The sequence below is a fragment of the Rhinopithecus bieti genome, unplaced genomic scaffold (assembly GCF_001698545.2).
Source record: "Rhinopithecus bieti isolate Rb0 unplaced genomic scaffold, ASM169854v2 scaffold_27611, whole genome shotgun sequence".
Lineage (NCBI taxonomy): Eukaryota > Metazoa > Chordata > Mammalia > Primates > Cercopithecidae > Rhinopithecus > Rhinopithecus bieti.
Genome location: NW_016812730.1, coordinates 395,158 through 410,636, shown reverse-complemented (window position 1 = coordinate 410,636; position 15,479 = coordinate 395,158). Strand labels below are relative to the sequence as shown.

The 15,479-nt window shown below is 38.2% G+C and overlaps 1 protein-coding gene across 3 annotated transcripts in view; it reads left to right on the top strand.

Moving 5' to 3' along the window:
• TBL1XR1 (TBL1X/Y related 1) overlaps positions 1–15,479 on the top strand; it is a 172,149-nt gene that overhangs the window by 111,099 nt on the left and 45,571 nt on the right. The gene's annotated exons all lie outside the window — the stretch shown is intronic.

Here is a 15,479-nt window from a genome sequence, read left to right as displayed (position 1 = left end):
AAAAAAAAAAAAAAAAAAAGATTTTAAAATTTATTTCATTTTCTCTCTGGTATTTTTTTTTGGAAGCACTTCAATTTTAAATTCATTTTAGAACATAACATGAAATTACTTGATGTTATAATGATTTGATATTTCTCTAGAAACCAAAATTTGGACTTCGTTTTGGTCTTTTGTCTATCACTCCAAATGTATTGCAGTAATTTTTTTGTTTAAATCACCATTTGTATATATTATAACTTTATCAAAGGAAAACTGCTATGTTACGCCTAGCCCTGGTCATTTTGTTGTAAGAATTCTGTATTACTGATATCTAAATGAGGCATTTTGGTCTTTGAGAAAATTGTGTTGTGTGCTAACTTTGGAGATGGTAGAATTACAATTGTGTGTCTATGTCTTCTAGATAGAAATTTAGTGGTGAACAATCGAGTGGGTTTCACACTGTGTACCAGCTAGTTATTTAAACTTCAAATTCTCCTTAACTTCTAATTTTAGTACCAATGTCTTCCTAGAGGAGAATATTTTACCCAAACAGAAACGATAGTTCAGTTAGACTTAAATTTTTGCAGGCGCTGATTTACATCTATGTAATACTGACTAAAGACTATAATGTATAATACTATATGTATTATAGTAATATATATACTATATTATACAGTACTGGGCTCAAGTGATCCTTCTCTCTCAGCCTGCCAGAGTGCTGGTATTAAAGGTGTGAGCCACCACAACCCACCTGTTATTAAATATCTGAATATTTAAGTCTCTCTGAAAAAAATGATGGACAAGGTAAGGTAGATGGATAAAATTGCTGAAAACAGCTCATGATCAAAATGGAACCCTAAAGAGTTATCTGTGTATCATTGTGATTTCTGTTATTTGCCATCATAATACCAAAATCAAAATGAAAAATACATTTAATGTAAATGAAAGTTTTGCTTCAAAGATTTCTATCTCAGAGACACATTGATATTACATCCATCTTAAGACTGGCCACGAACAAGAGAGAAATCTTATTAATGATTCTGAATGTTGTGTATTGCCAAGGTGAAATGTTCAAATGACTAAGTAGTGGACTTGCATGTATGCCAAGTTATTTTATAATCACTTTAGGTAATTTGCATTTAAGAAAAACTTTAAAAAACAAGGTTTTTCCATTGAATGTTTCATCATATCTTTACATCCTTTAAAAGTAGATTTTTTAAGAGCTTCTTGATTGTAGAGATATGTTTACTGGTTCTCACATCCTTGAAGTGTTAAGTCTGCCAGTAAGAATCTTAGCATCAACATAAGCAAGGAGGTATAAAGGAATAAAGAAATATAAAGTAGAACATCAGTTGATCTTTGAACTTAAAGCTAGTTATTAAATTTGTCAGATCCTGGAGAATTTCCTAGAACCAGGCAGTTAATTATATTTAGGAAATTAGTTAGAAAACCACAGATTTTGAGGTACCAGGACCTATTGTTACTGAGAGATATTTGATTTCTTTCAGTATAGAAAACAAACATGGAGACACTGTTTTTTAAAAAAATGTTTCTGTGTGTCACTAAAAAAAAAAACACTTTTTTTCCCTTTCAGTTAGCTTTATTGTCAGAAGGAGAAGCCAGATTCTACTTTGAGAGAACCAGAAAAAAATATTATGAGTAGGGAAAATATGCTCATCAACACAGAAGGATATTACAAGCATACTTATTGTTTTATTGCATGTTAAATTTAAATAGTTTAATCATTTTTCTTGTCATTTTATTCTTTGTTCAGTTATTTAATATGGGACAGTTATGGGCACTTTATCACTTAAAGTTAATACTAGCTCAAAGATGTGCTATTTTCTAGATTTACTTGGGCAGCCTGGCCAAAGGTGAATAGGTCTTTTCGGGCCATAATTTGGGTTACTTGTTACTAATTCAGCTTAGATGATAATGATTAAGCCTGATCATGGTACTGAGGCTGATAAATTCTAAAAACCTTTCTAGTAGTTAAAAGATAGAAAGCAGTTGCTTTTGCAATTTTAAATTTTATGTCCTTTTATTGAGGGCATAATTATGTCCTTATGAAAATTATTTTCAACCTTGTTCCCTACTGCTATTTCCAGTGTTAACAGTTAGACCTTACTGTTAACAAACATCTTACATTTGATTGATTCTTCCTAAATTCATCTTTAGGATCACTCAGTGTTAAAGCTAGAGGAGCCCTTTCATATTATCTAATTCAGTACCCCCATTTTACAGAAGAGGAAACTGAGGCCTTGGACTAGAACAAAGGTCTCCTGACTCAGTCCAGGACTCTTTCTATCACATCTTGTTGCCCGATATTTGTCTTTATGGAACTCAGCAACATCACGTACAGAGTGAGCGTTTGTTTTTTTTTTTTAAATGAACACATAAAGTGATTTGCTACCCTCATTAATTACTAGTCCTCATTCTTGTCTAACTCTTATTATTTTCCTTTTCTACCCATATTTAATCAATTATATAGACCCAAATACTTGTGACACTTTTTTATTTTGCTGCTACCTCTTCTTGATGTTTGACTATTATTTTTAAGAGTTAAACTTTCAGAGGATTTCTTACCAATGATGACTGCCATTTTATCAGGCATTATAGCAACAATTGATTAAAATGTGTAACAGGAATTATTTGTAGAGTCTTACATGTAGATTAAAAAAGTTAATTACAAATAAGTCCAAAAGTGTGGATGAGATCTAAGGAGCTATAATACTGGATACAAAAACTTTTTTTTAAATTTTTTTGTGAAATACCAACATCCCAAGAAATAGCCAACAGTGTGATATAACTGCCATTAAAATAGCCTGTGCTATGAATGCATGGATTTATGCACATTTATGTTTTAGGTTATCGCGTTGTTTTCTTTATCAGTACTCAGGTTGGCTCCTATATCCTTTTGACAAGTCCCTAGCAATTTTTGGTAATTTTCTTGCTTTCTGTTTTCACACGATATTACAGGTTTATGTGGTTTTCAAGGGCAACTCAAGGACTTCTTTTTTTTTTTTTTGAGCCAGAGTCTCGCTCTGTTGCCCAGGCTGGAGTGCAATGGTGCGATCTTGGCTCACTGCAAGCTCTACCTCCCAAGTTCGTGCCATTCTCCTGCCTCAGCCTCCCGAGTAGCTGGGAACACACGCGCCCACCACCATGCCTGGCCAATTTTTGTATTTTTAGTAGAGACAGGGTTTCACCATGTTAGCCAGGATGGTCTCGATCTCCTGACCTCATGATCCACCAGCCTTTGCCTCCCAAAGTGCTGGGATTACAGGCTTGAGCCACCGTGCCCAGCCTTTCTCCGGTTCTTACAGTAAGTTCATGATTACAGATTATAGGACCAAGGCGTCATTTTTACCCCTGCATTAGTCCAGGTTCTTCAGAGAGGTGGGAAAAAAAATGTGTGTGTGAATTTACTGTGGGAATTGACTCACGTGCTAATGGAGTTTGAGAAGACCAACCTAGGTTGTCTACAAGCTTGGAGAAAACTGGGGAAGCCTGATTCAGTCTCACGTCTGAATGCTTCCTAACCAGGGAAGCCCGTGTTTTAACGCTCAGTCTGAGGACAAAGACCTAAGCACCTGGGGAGCTGCTGGTGTAAATCCTGGAGGCCAAAGACCAGAGAATATGGAGTTCTGAGGTCCAAGGGCAGAAGAGAGGTGTCCAAGCCCCATGAGGAGGAAGGTGGGAGGGAAAAAGAGGGAGAACTTGCCTTACCTTTGTCTTAACTATCACAACCCCTTACCTTCCGTTTAAAAAAAAAAAAATTTATGAATGTTGCCTGTCAATTAATTTTGCATTTGTAAAAGATCAGGAAAGTACAAAATCTACCAGCTTAATGAAAATCAACACTTTTTTTTTTTTTTTTTTTTTTTAAGACGGAGTTTCACTCTTGTTGCCCAAGCTGGAGTGCAATGGCGCGATCTCGACTCACTGCAACCTACACTTTCTGGGTTCAAGCGATTCTCCTGCCTCAGCTTCCTGAGTAGCTGGGATTACAGGCGCCCACTACCACATCTGTCTAAGTTTTGTGTTTTTAATAGAGACTGGGTTTCACCATATTGGCCAGTCTGGTCTTGAACTCTTGACCTCAGGTGATATGCCTGCCTCAGCCTCCCAAAAGTGTTGGGATTACAACTATGAGCCACCACACCCAGCCCTACATATTCATTTTTTTAAAAAAATCTGTTGCTGGCCAGGCATGGTGGCTCACGTCTGTAATCCCACCATTTATTAAGGCTCAGGTGGATGACTGCTCTAGACCAGGAACTTGAGACAAGCCTGGACAACACAGCATGACCCTATCTCTACAGAAGATAATTATAAAATTATTTTTGTAATTAAGGTACACACGCCTGTAGTCCTAGCTATTTGGATATATGAGACAGGGGCATCCCTTGTGCCCAGGAGTTTGAGGTTGCAGTGAGCTTTGATCGCATGACTGCACTTCAGCCTGGGCCACAGAGTGAGATCCTGTCTCTTAAAAAGAAATAAGAAATCTGTGGCGTTATGTCACTGAAATAACCATGGCATCAAATTTTATAATTTTAGGGTAAACTAAAGCACCAATGCTTAACTGCTATGAATGCTGGATAAATTAGTTGAGTTGGACAGAGTACCACTGTCATAATCACACAGACACTTTACATCACATAGATAAATATTAAGGTTTTTGAAATTTTTTATTTAGTTAAGTATTCGTCAGCTATCGTAAAGCATCCCTAGTCAACTGTCAGTTAACTAATTGTGATTCAGATGAACTAAATCAGGGATCTATGATAGAAATATTTATTTGACTAGTTTTCCTAGAAAGATATCTGTGTGAAGACTTGTAGATATTGTTTTATTTTTTATTTTTAGTTGCCTATTTTTTTTTTGAGCTCTGTCGCCCAAGCTGGAGTGCAGTGGCACGATCTTGGCTCACTGCAACCTCTGCCTCCCAAGTTCAAGCCGTTCTCCTGCCTCAGCCTCCCAAGTAGCTGGGACTGCAGACGCTTGCCACCATGCCTGGTTAATTTTGTATTTTTAGGAGAGACGGGATTTCACTGTGTTAGCTAGGATGGTCTCGATCTCCTGACCTCGTGACCCGCCTGCCTTGGCCTCCCAAAGTGCTGGGATTACAGGCATGAGCCACCGTGCTCAGCTGACATTGTTTTATTTTAATCAAGGCAAAAATTTTATGTAAATACTGCTTGAATTATACTTTATTTTTTTGAGATGGGGTCTCACTCTTTCGCCCCAGCTGGAGTGCAGTGGTGGTATGATCATAGCTCACTGCAAACTCCTGGGCCCAAGTGATCCTCTCACATCATCCTCCCCAGTAGCTGGAACTACAGGTGCATGCCACCGTACCTGACTGATTAAAACCAATTTTTTTTTTTTTGTAGATACTGGGTCTCCCTATGTTGCCCAGGGCTCAGGTGATCCTCCCGCCTCGGCCCCCCAAAGTGCTGGAATGGCGAGTGTGAACCATGCACTCAGCCGAATTATATTTTATATGCTGGCGCATGAGAGCTATGTTTTATTATTTATGAAAGCTTAAAAATATATTTGAATAATGTTTTAGGCGCCTTATAAGATACAGGCTGCTGATTTGTTTTGTTTTGTTAAAAAAGGCAAAAGATTTATTCATTCCGAAGAGAAACCAGAGCATGACAGTGCTTTTTAAATGCTTATAATCTAGTAGTGGTTGAAAAATATGCATATTAAAAGGTGACATCATCATAATGTTAACACTTAATAGATTATAAATGGCTTTTCCATGCATTCCCACCTGTGAGGTGTGTAGATTAGGTTTTATTCTCTTTCACAGTTGAAGAAACTGGGGCTCCAGGAAGTTAAAATGACTTGATGTAATGTCTTAATGTCAAAAGCCAGTAGCATTAAAAGGAAAATGTCAGCGTTCTGACTTCTGGTCTAATAATTTTTTACTGTTGTCCGGTTTTGAGAAGAGTAATAAAACTGCACTTAGGGGTACAGGAGGAAAGTAGCCAGACATCTTTAATGTTGATATTTGAAGAGGTATCATAAACATACAATATTTGAAGAAGAATAGACGAATTTCAACAAGTGCAGTTGAAACAGAACTAAAAGCAATCAAGTGGAAGTTGTGGGACATGTTAGAATGATACCAATATACTCACTTGAAGAGTAAAGTGCATTTAAAGGTGGTACTGTATGGCTAGATAGGTACTTTGGAACCATAGAATGGAGAACTTAGGAGACTCAGACTATTGTAATAATACAGGTGATAGGTACTGTAGAAAGAAAGATGTGGCTGTAATAGGTGTTGAATACATTTTAGAATGTACAGAGTTTTAAAGCCTCGTTTGTATTATGTGAATATAAGTTTTTTTTCCCTTTCCTCAAGGACTCCATCTCACCAAAATCCCTGATTTTCAGGTGAGATGTAAAGTAAAAGTTAAGTATTTTTCCTTTCTGAAAATTTTGTTTTATGATGGATTTAACATAATTTCTTACCTGCTCTATATTTATAAAAAGTTTCAAGTTAATAATACTAATAAAACTATTATTATAAGACTAACAAAAGCAGTTTAAAATTTCTTTGTGGTTCTTTTCTGTCCTTAGATTATATTCCCTAGAGATGTGTGCAGCGAAAGTACTCTTGTAAGGTTTCTTTGTTAGTAGACAGTTTTACTGTTTTACAGTATTAGAAGGTTCTTTGCCATTCATTTTGTATGTAGACAAGGTGGGTTGACTGTGGTTGTCTTCCAGTTGTCTGCTCATTTGGAGAGCCAAGCTGTTGAAGCAGGCCCCATACAGGACATGCTCATTGAGCAAGAGAGCTGGCAGACACTTTTAATGTCTCTAAAATCTTGTGATTGGATATAGTGTGTATCACATCTTCTGGAATTCCACTGGCCAAATTATGTCACATAGCCGAGGTTCATGTTGCCGGGAGGGGGATGAATAACTCTATTGCAGGGAAAAAGAACGCTTGAATTCTGAACCTGTAGTGCCTTCAGCTTCCTCCAGCCACTAAAATTGGTTGTTCCCATGTGTCAATGCCATCATAGTTACTGTTATTAGTGTTAGTTTTGTTTTTGTTTTAAGGGGATTCTCTGATAACCAAGGTAGACAGATGACTGGAGGTAAGAGGAAAAGGCTTTTGTTACCCTTGTCTATACCTGTCTTCTACAGCATGGAAGGGGCAAATGATGGAATCTGTATTTGTCATCCCAGGCTTTCTCAGCTTAGTGTGACTATTATAGATTGAATTGTATCCCCCTAAATTCATAAGTTGGAGTCCTAACCTCCAGTACCTCGGAATGTAATCTTATTTGGAAATAGGGTCCTTATAGAGATACTCAAGTTAAAATGGGATCATTTAGGTAGATCGTAATACCTTATGATTGGAGTCCTTATGAAAAAGAGAAAATTTGGGCACATACAGAGGGAAAACAGTATGAAGACACAGGGAGAACATGGCGAAGTGACTAGAGTGATGCATCTACAAGCCAAGCTCTATGGTCTGAATTTGGGCCTCCAAAATTTATGTTGAAACCTGATCTCCATTGCAGTGGTATTAAGAGGTGGGGCTTTTTTGGAAGTAATTAAGACATAAGGGCTTTACCCTCAGTGAATAGAATTGTGACCTTATAAAAGAAGTTGAAGGGAACCCCCAGGCTCCTTACACAGGATGAGGAGGACACAGCCAGAAGGCACCATCTGTGAAGCAGAGAGCCTTCACTAGGTACTGTATCTGCTGGCACCTTGATCTTGGGCTTCACAGCCTCCAGAACTGTGAGAAAAAACTTCCATCTGAGGTGTTTTGTTTTGTTTTTCAGTAGCCCCAGTGGACTAAGACACCAAGGAAGCTAGGAGAGAGGCCTGAAACAGACCCCTCCTTAGCACCTTCAGAGGGGATGTGGCCCTGTGAACACCTTGATTTTGGACTTCTATTAGACAATAAATTTCTGTTCTAAGCCTCTTAGTTTATGGTACTTTATTGTCACACTAATTTAGAACTTTGCTAGAAAGCACCTTTAAACAGAAGTTTGGCAGCCAAGGCAGGAAGAAATGAGCTTGAGGTTAGCTTATTTTTTAACGTTTATTGCATAAATGAGTAGTCTAGCTGCTAAGTAGATGCAGGAGGAGGGGTCTATTTAGATTGAGAAACATACCTTCAAATCTGTTATCTTTTCAGCCTGAAAAGTGAACTATACTTGAGTTAGTTCTTTCTAAGCTGGAAATCTGTATTGAACCACACAACACGAAGTTTTATAGTTGATGAGTAGGGAAGTTTCAAAAGCTAGTAGATATTATGAATTGTGTCCCTACAAAGATATGTTGAGGTGCCAACTCCCAGTACCTGTGAATGTGACTTATTTGGAATGGAAATAAGATCTTTGTAAATCACGTTAAGATGATGTTGTTAACATGGGGCCTATTCCAGTATGACTGGTGTTTTTATAAAAAGAGGGAAATTTGGACACAGACAACACACAAAGAGGAGAATGCCATGTAAAGACTCAGACACAAAGCAAGTTGGCCATGTGAAAATGGAGGCAGAGACCGGAATTTTGCTGCTACAAGCCAAGGAATGCCGGGTGCTACAGAAGCTGGAAGATGGATAGAATGACTCTCTTTTAGAGGCGTTGGAGGGATCGTGGCACTGTCAACACAGTTCACTTCGGGCTTCTAGCCATAGAACTATGAGACAATTAGTTTCTGTTGTAATTTTAAGTGGCCCAGTTTGTTGTAGCTATCACAGTAGCTCTGGGAAACTGATGCAGAAGGACATGTGGATTTTGAGAGTACTTTGTGGTCTTTGGCTGTTTCTCTTACGTTGTTACATTTTGTACAGGTTATCAGAATGTCTTTGGTTGGATAAACCACAAATGCCTAAACTGTTGTGTACAGTGTTCACCTTCACGTTTTAAAAATATTAAGGTACTTACTATTACTCAAGTTTGAAAAAGATTGAGTTAAAATGTATTTATGTCTTTATTGTGATATAAGTTCCTTGGAAAGCAAAACATTAAGCTATTATTCATTAACATTTTGTTATATTAGGTTCAGCCTGTCACCTAACTGGCTTTAAGGAATGAAATATACTTGGTGGTGGTGAGGGTTGGGAGGTAGTGTAGAAAACTTGGAATATAAGTCTGTTTGAAGAGGGCAGTGGGCTCCGTTGATGTTAGAATGTGGGGGGATCAGATTTTGGGCTCGGGAGAAGGTGGGGATGAGGAAGTTGTCAAGGCAGAGAGTTTAATTAGTGAAATACTGCTAAATTTTGAGGTGGTTGGTAAGGAAAAGGTTGATCTAGGGAAAGGGTTGGTAGAAGCATAGGGAGAGCTGTGCTTACTCACATTTTCCCCTAGGCTTAGGCCTTTTCTTGGCAAAGAGGTTGATCATGGCTCATATGCAATGATTTTGGAAAGAAGAAAAGCCCTATCATCTTATGCTTGAGTATCTTCTAATATATCCACAGCAATTATTGATATGGTCAGGAATAGCAGTGTAAGTGTAAACTAGTTTCTTGGCATTATTAAACACACATGCCTCTCTATTCTCTAGCTCTTTCACTCCCTACATCATCTCTGTTCTTACGTGTCCTCAAGGTACACAGGGACAGATATGGAAACTGTACTAGGTATAACTTGGAAATTTGGCTATAAAGAATTTCAGATTTTTTGCCCAGTTAGCCCCGCTGCCTTTATTCCTTTTGTAGCAAACAAGTTGAGTATATAATAAATCAATTCTCCAGTACCAAAGCACTGCATTCTTTGTTGCTATGTATGTGGTAAAGAATGCTACCCCATGTTTGGAGTCTGGAATGTGTTTTCTTGTGAATTAAATGCTGCAAGAGAGAGACTAGTTTCCAGTTTTGGTTAGAAGGAAAGGTATTGCAACCCTTTGACACCTTCTACAATACAAGTGATGAGTCTAGGCAAAACACACAAAAACATGCTGAATTCCACCAGAAGGAAAGACAGTGTGTTGCGGTAGCAGCTTCCACACTCCTCTACACCTTCTCCTAGTAAAGTTTGGTAGCAAATGGAGTGAGTTTGGCTATAAAGCCTACTCTTCACAGTATTTATTGTTTCTTTATATTAGGGACAGAGTCTGGCTCTGTCACTCAGGCTGGAATGCAAGCGCGATCTCGGCTCACTGCAAGCTCCGCCTCCCGGGTTCACGCCATTCTCCTGCCTCAGCCTCCAGAGTAGCTGGGACTACAGGCGCCCGCCACCACGTCCTGCTAATTTTTTTTGTGTTTTTAGTAGAGGTGGGGTTTCACCGTATTAGCCAGGATGGTCTCTATCTCCTGACCTCGTGATCCACCCACCTCAGCCTCCCAAAGTGCTGGGATTACAGGCATGAGCCACTGTGCACGGTGGATTTCTATAATGTAACAGTGTTGAGGGCAGGTGTGTAGTGTAGTACTAGTAAACAGTTGCAGGTGTGTAGTGTAGTACTCAGTAAAACATTTGTTACATGCACGATAGAAAAACTAAATTTAAGTAAAATGATTCAATCTTTACAAATAGAAGTCCATTTATAGAAGTGTAGTCTCAGAAAATTTATAATTTTAATTCATCTAATATGTTTTGGAGTTAGTAGATGCCATGTGTTATATCAAAACTAGGACTTTGGTATGCTGATGCTTATGGCTTTTTATTTTATTATTATTATTTTTTGAGACAGCTTCTCGCTCTGTCGCCCAGGCAGGAGTGCAGTGGTGCAATCTTGGCTCACTGCAAGCTCTGCTTCACGGGTTCACGTGTGTATGGCTCTTAAGTACCTTTTTTGTTTATTAAGTATAAACATATTGAATAATATGTATTCCAACATGAACACAACAGAAACCAAACTAAAGATTTAGGTTGTGTTAAAATATGACCGATACTATGGGCTAAGGTCTCAAACATTTTAATCTTAGGGCCTTGTTACAATCTTAATTTATTGATGGTCTCAAAGAGCTTTTGTTTATGTTATAGTTACCAATATTAACTGTATCAGATATTAAAATGGAAATTTTGTATTACTTACTAATGCTTTTTTTTTTTTTTTTTGGAAATCCAACTCTCTTTGTCACCCAGGTTGGAGTGCAGTGGTCCTATCTTGATTCACTGTAACCTCCTCCTCCCGGGTTCAAGCAATTCTCCTGCCCGAACCTCCCAGGTAGTTGGGATTACGGGTGCATGCTACCACACCCGGGTAATTTTTGTATTTTTAGTAGAGAAAGAGTTTCACCATCTTGGCCAGCCTGGTCTCGAACTCCTGACCTCAAGTGATCCACCCACCTCAGCTTCCCAAAGTGCTGGGATTGCAGCTGTGAGCCGCTGCACCTGGCCATGTATTCTTTAAAGTGCCGTTTCATTTCATTCATTTGCAAGAAAATGTCTGCCAAATCCCCAGTCTGAATAACTATATTGTCGTTTCTTCTTTGAAGTATAAACGTTGTTCCATGAAAAAAGTGACTAGTGTAACTTGCAGTTCAAACAATTGCAGTGCTGTTTTTTGAGACAACCATTATTTTAGTATGCAACAGAAGTGCTCTATGTTTACTTAGCACTTTGTTACATAGCGTATTAAAAAGATGCGTATTTGAACATTAAGATTTTCATAATATTACTTTTTCTGCTTCATTCAAGAATATTCTTCAGGGATTTTTTTTTGTTTTGAGTGCATAGTGGTGAAAAAATACAATGACTACTAGTAATAACCATCAGTTCTTGGTTCGTAATACTAAGGTGTGAGCAGTTTTACCCACTATTGCTTTGTAACATTGGTGCAAATGCCAATGGAGTGAAAAATGCAAGTAATATCCTAGTAATACTACAAAATAATTTTGACCTCACAGATCCCTTAAAAAGTGTTGGGAACTCCAGGGGTCTATGGATCCCAATTACTATGCTAAATAAAAAGTTGATCACATTTTGTCATGAGTATAACAAAATACCATATCTGATTTTAAGTTTTGAACACCTTGAACAGCCTTAACAGTAAAGTACATTGCTATGTGTCTTTTAAGAAAGAATCTTCTAAGAAGATACTATTTTATTAAGAAATATTAAGAGTTAACTTTGCAGTTAGAGACTGTAACTTGACTGGGTAGGGCACTTACAGTAGGGCCTCAGTGTGGTTATGGAGTGATGTACTTCTCCTCTCCCCAGTCCGTGTGCCATGTGGGCTTTTTTGTTTGCTTGTTTTTTAAATAGTACATTTTATATGACAGTACTGCCAACTGTTTTCTCTCACCCTGTGAAACTGACCTATGAGACTTTCATGGTGAGTTTCTCCTAGTTTTCAATAAAAGTTGGAAACCTGCTCCAATTTATGTCAGTTATCTTTACTCCATTTTCTTTTCCCTTTTCCTTCTTGGTTTACTTAGCTGGGTTGTGTGTGAGTGCACATATGTATGTGTCAATCTGTTAGCTGAGTACTAAAGTTAGTTTGCGTCTTCTTCACTTGATTTGAGCAAGCATTTATTGCCCTATGGGGGATGGATGTTGATCTCTTTACAGTTTATATATTTTTTTAACTATACCTCGATTCTTGATCTGTAGCAATCACATATTTCTGCTGCCTGAACAGTCTTTTGGACATTTTTACTCTTGACCTTCCAGAGAATTGACTGAGTGTAACCAATCCATGGACACATGTTTTGATTTACTTACTAGTCTGAGTTACTTAGGATTTTTTTTCCCTCATGAGGAACCAAGGAATAACCACATCTTCTTTCTAATATACTGTTTCATAAGCATTGCTATGGGTAGTAGTTATTACTCTGGCCTCCTTTTCTCTTTGTTCTTCCCATACTATTTGAGTTTTAAACAGAGTTCCCATCTATTCAGGTGATTAACTGGCGATTAACTGTCCTTGAAAAGCTTTAGCATGTGTTCCACTCTTTAAGATTCTTAGAACATGTCTGTTCCAAACCTAGAATGAGAAGTTTTAGTTGAGAAAGTTTCATTAGCTTTCTATTGTAATACTGATTCCTATTCAGACAAACTCAGTTTTTTATGCTAGTGAGAAGGACTGACTTCTTTATTTTAGTTTATTTTATTTTGTTTTATTTTCATTTTTGAGACGGAGCCTCACTCAGCTGCCCATGCTGGAATGCAGTGACGCGATCTCAGCTCACTGCAGCCACCGTCTCCTGGGTTCAGGTGATTCTCCCATCTCAGCATCCCGAGTAACTGGGATTACAGGCACCCGGCACCATGCCTGGCTAATTTTTGTATTTTAGTAGAGGTGGGGTTTCACCATGTTGGCCAAACTGGTCTTGATCTCCTGACCCCAGGTGATCCACCCACCTCGGCCTCCCAAAGTGTTAGGGTTACAGGTGTGAGCCACCGCACCCAGCTGATTTTTATTTTTTATGTCTGGCTTTCTGATTCGTTCCCAGACTGACATTGCTTTACCTTAAGTTCTGTGACTGATTACTGCTCAATTGTTGAAATCCCAGCACTTTGGGGGGCCAAGGTGGGCAGATGATGAGGTCAGGAGATCGAGACCATCCTGGCTAAAATGGTGAAACCCTTTCTCTACTAAAAAATACAAAAAATTAGCTGGGCATGGTGGCGGGCTCCTGTAGTCCCAGCTACTCGGGAGGCTGAGGCGGGAGAATGGCAAGAACCGGGGAGGCAGAGTTTGCAGTGAACCGAGATCGCACTGCTGCACTCCAGCCTGGGTGACACAGCAAAACTCTATCTCAAAAAAAAAAAAAAGAAAGAAAAAAAGAAAAGAAAATGTGTACCAGAAGTAGTATGACCTGTCTTATCATCTCTTAGTGTTTTCGTTTCTTGTCCTTCTTTGTTTCCCTGTTGATGTACCTTGTCGGTAATTTATTCAGTTATTCCACACACATTATTTCCTAGGATAATGTATTTTTATGTTTTAGAAGGATCTTAGTTATAATCTGTGTAAATAATCACTTTTATACATTTAGGAAGCTGAAGTCAATGTCTGTGGGCAATAAGACAGCTCATCAGAGGTCTTTTGCATATAAAAAGAAATAAATTTGTAGCTATTGACACTTGGACTTAAATCAAAGTTGACTCATCATATAATGGATGCTAGTTTACTGCTCTCAAGCCTCAAGAGCTTTGTTGAGACTTTTAAAAATTGCCTAATTGAGATTATGAGTCAGTGTTACCTATCATCAAATAAACAACAAATATTCTTGTTTTTTGAAAAAGTATTTTGTGAAAACCATTCTTACCTGTGGGCTGTACAAAAATAGGTGACAGGTTGGATTTGATATACAGGCTGTAGTTTGCAGATCCCTGGCTTAGATCACAATGGAAACCAATTTGATACTAGAAGTCTCAGTTAACTAATGAATAATTGATTTGGTGTGTTGTCTTCCTTCCTTCCTTCTTTTCCTTCCTTTCCTTCCTTTCCGTCTTTTCTTTCTTGTCTCTTTCTTCCCTCTTTCGCCCAGGCTAGACTGCAGTGGCGCGATCTCGGTTCACTGCAGCCTCCACCTCCCAGGTTCAGGCAATTCTTGTTCCTCAGCCTCCCGAGTAGGTGGGATTACAGGCCCGTGCCACCACGCCTGGGTAATTTTTTTGTATTTTTTTGTGGAGATGGGGTTTCATCATGTTGATCAGGCTGGTCGCAAACTCCTGACCTCAGGTGATCTGCCCGCCTTGGCCTCCCAAAGTGCTGGGATTTGTAGGCGTGAGCCACCATGCCCAGGTGGTGTACTGTTTTTTAATGTCTTTATATGTTGGTATTTATAAAGGTTGATAGGCCCTAATAAACATCGTGTGCAATAGGTACTTAAATATTTCTTAATGAGATGAACTTACTGTTTTCCCCTTTCCTAATTCTTGGAGATGTCTGTCTGAGATCTGACCCTGTTTTTGGTCTTCTAATGTATTTTTTAGGTCTATAAAACGCTTTCTTAAAATTACTTTATGACCTCATACTCTCGCGTGGCTGGCAAGGTTCCTGTATACAACTCTATAACTTAAACTGACTCAAGTCTTTGAAATTTAGAAGTGGAGGAGACTGTCTGATTCAATTTTCTCATTTTATAGATGATACAGAGATCCAGAAAATTCGCATCACTTGTCTAAAATCATATAGGCCATCTGAGATGTTATTTTTAATTTACATCTGAGCTCTGGATTCCAATGAAAAAGAGAAGGAAAAGTAATTTAAGTTTGTCACTTCTAAGTTATAATTATGCTTAAGTTTTGGACTAATTTATGTTTGTAAGATAAAGTAATTTCGATTACACATTTGACTTTGGAGCATGCAAAGGGTGTCCAGATCTCTTAAAAATGTGCTATAGATAGGAGATTTAAGAAGATAATCTTATTTCTTTCTTTCTATCCATAACTCTTTCATCGTGTTTTTTTTTAGTCATTTAAATTTAAAATAATGTAATTGAGGATCACAGTTGGGCCCTGGCTTCAAGAATGGAGTCAGAAAAGAATATGCTGTCTGTCATGATTGAGGGTGACGTTTAAGGTAGTATTTAATGTGTAGAAGAACTAGGAGAAGATTAA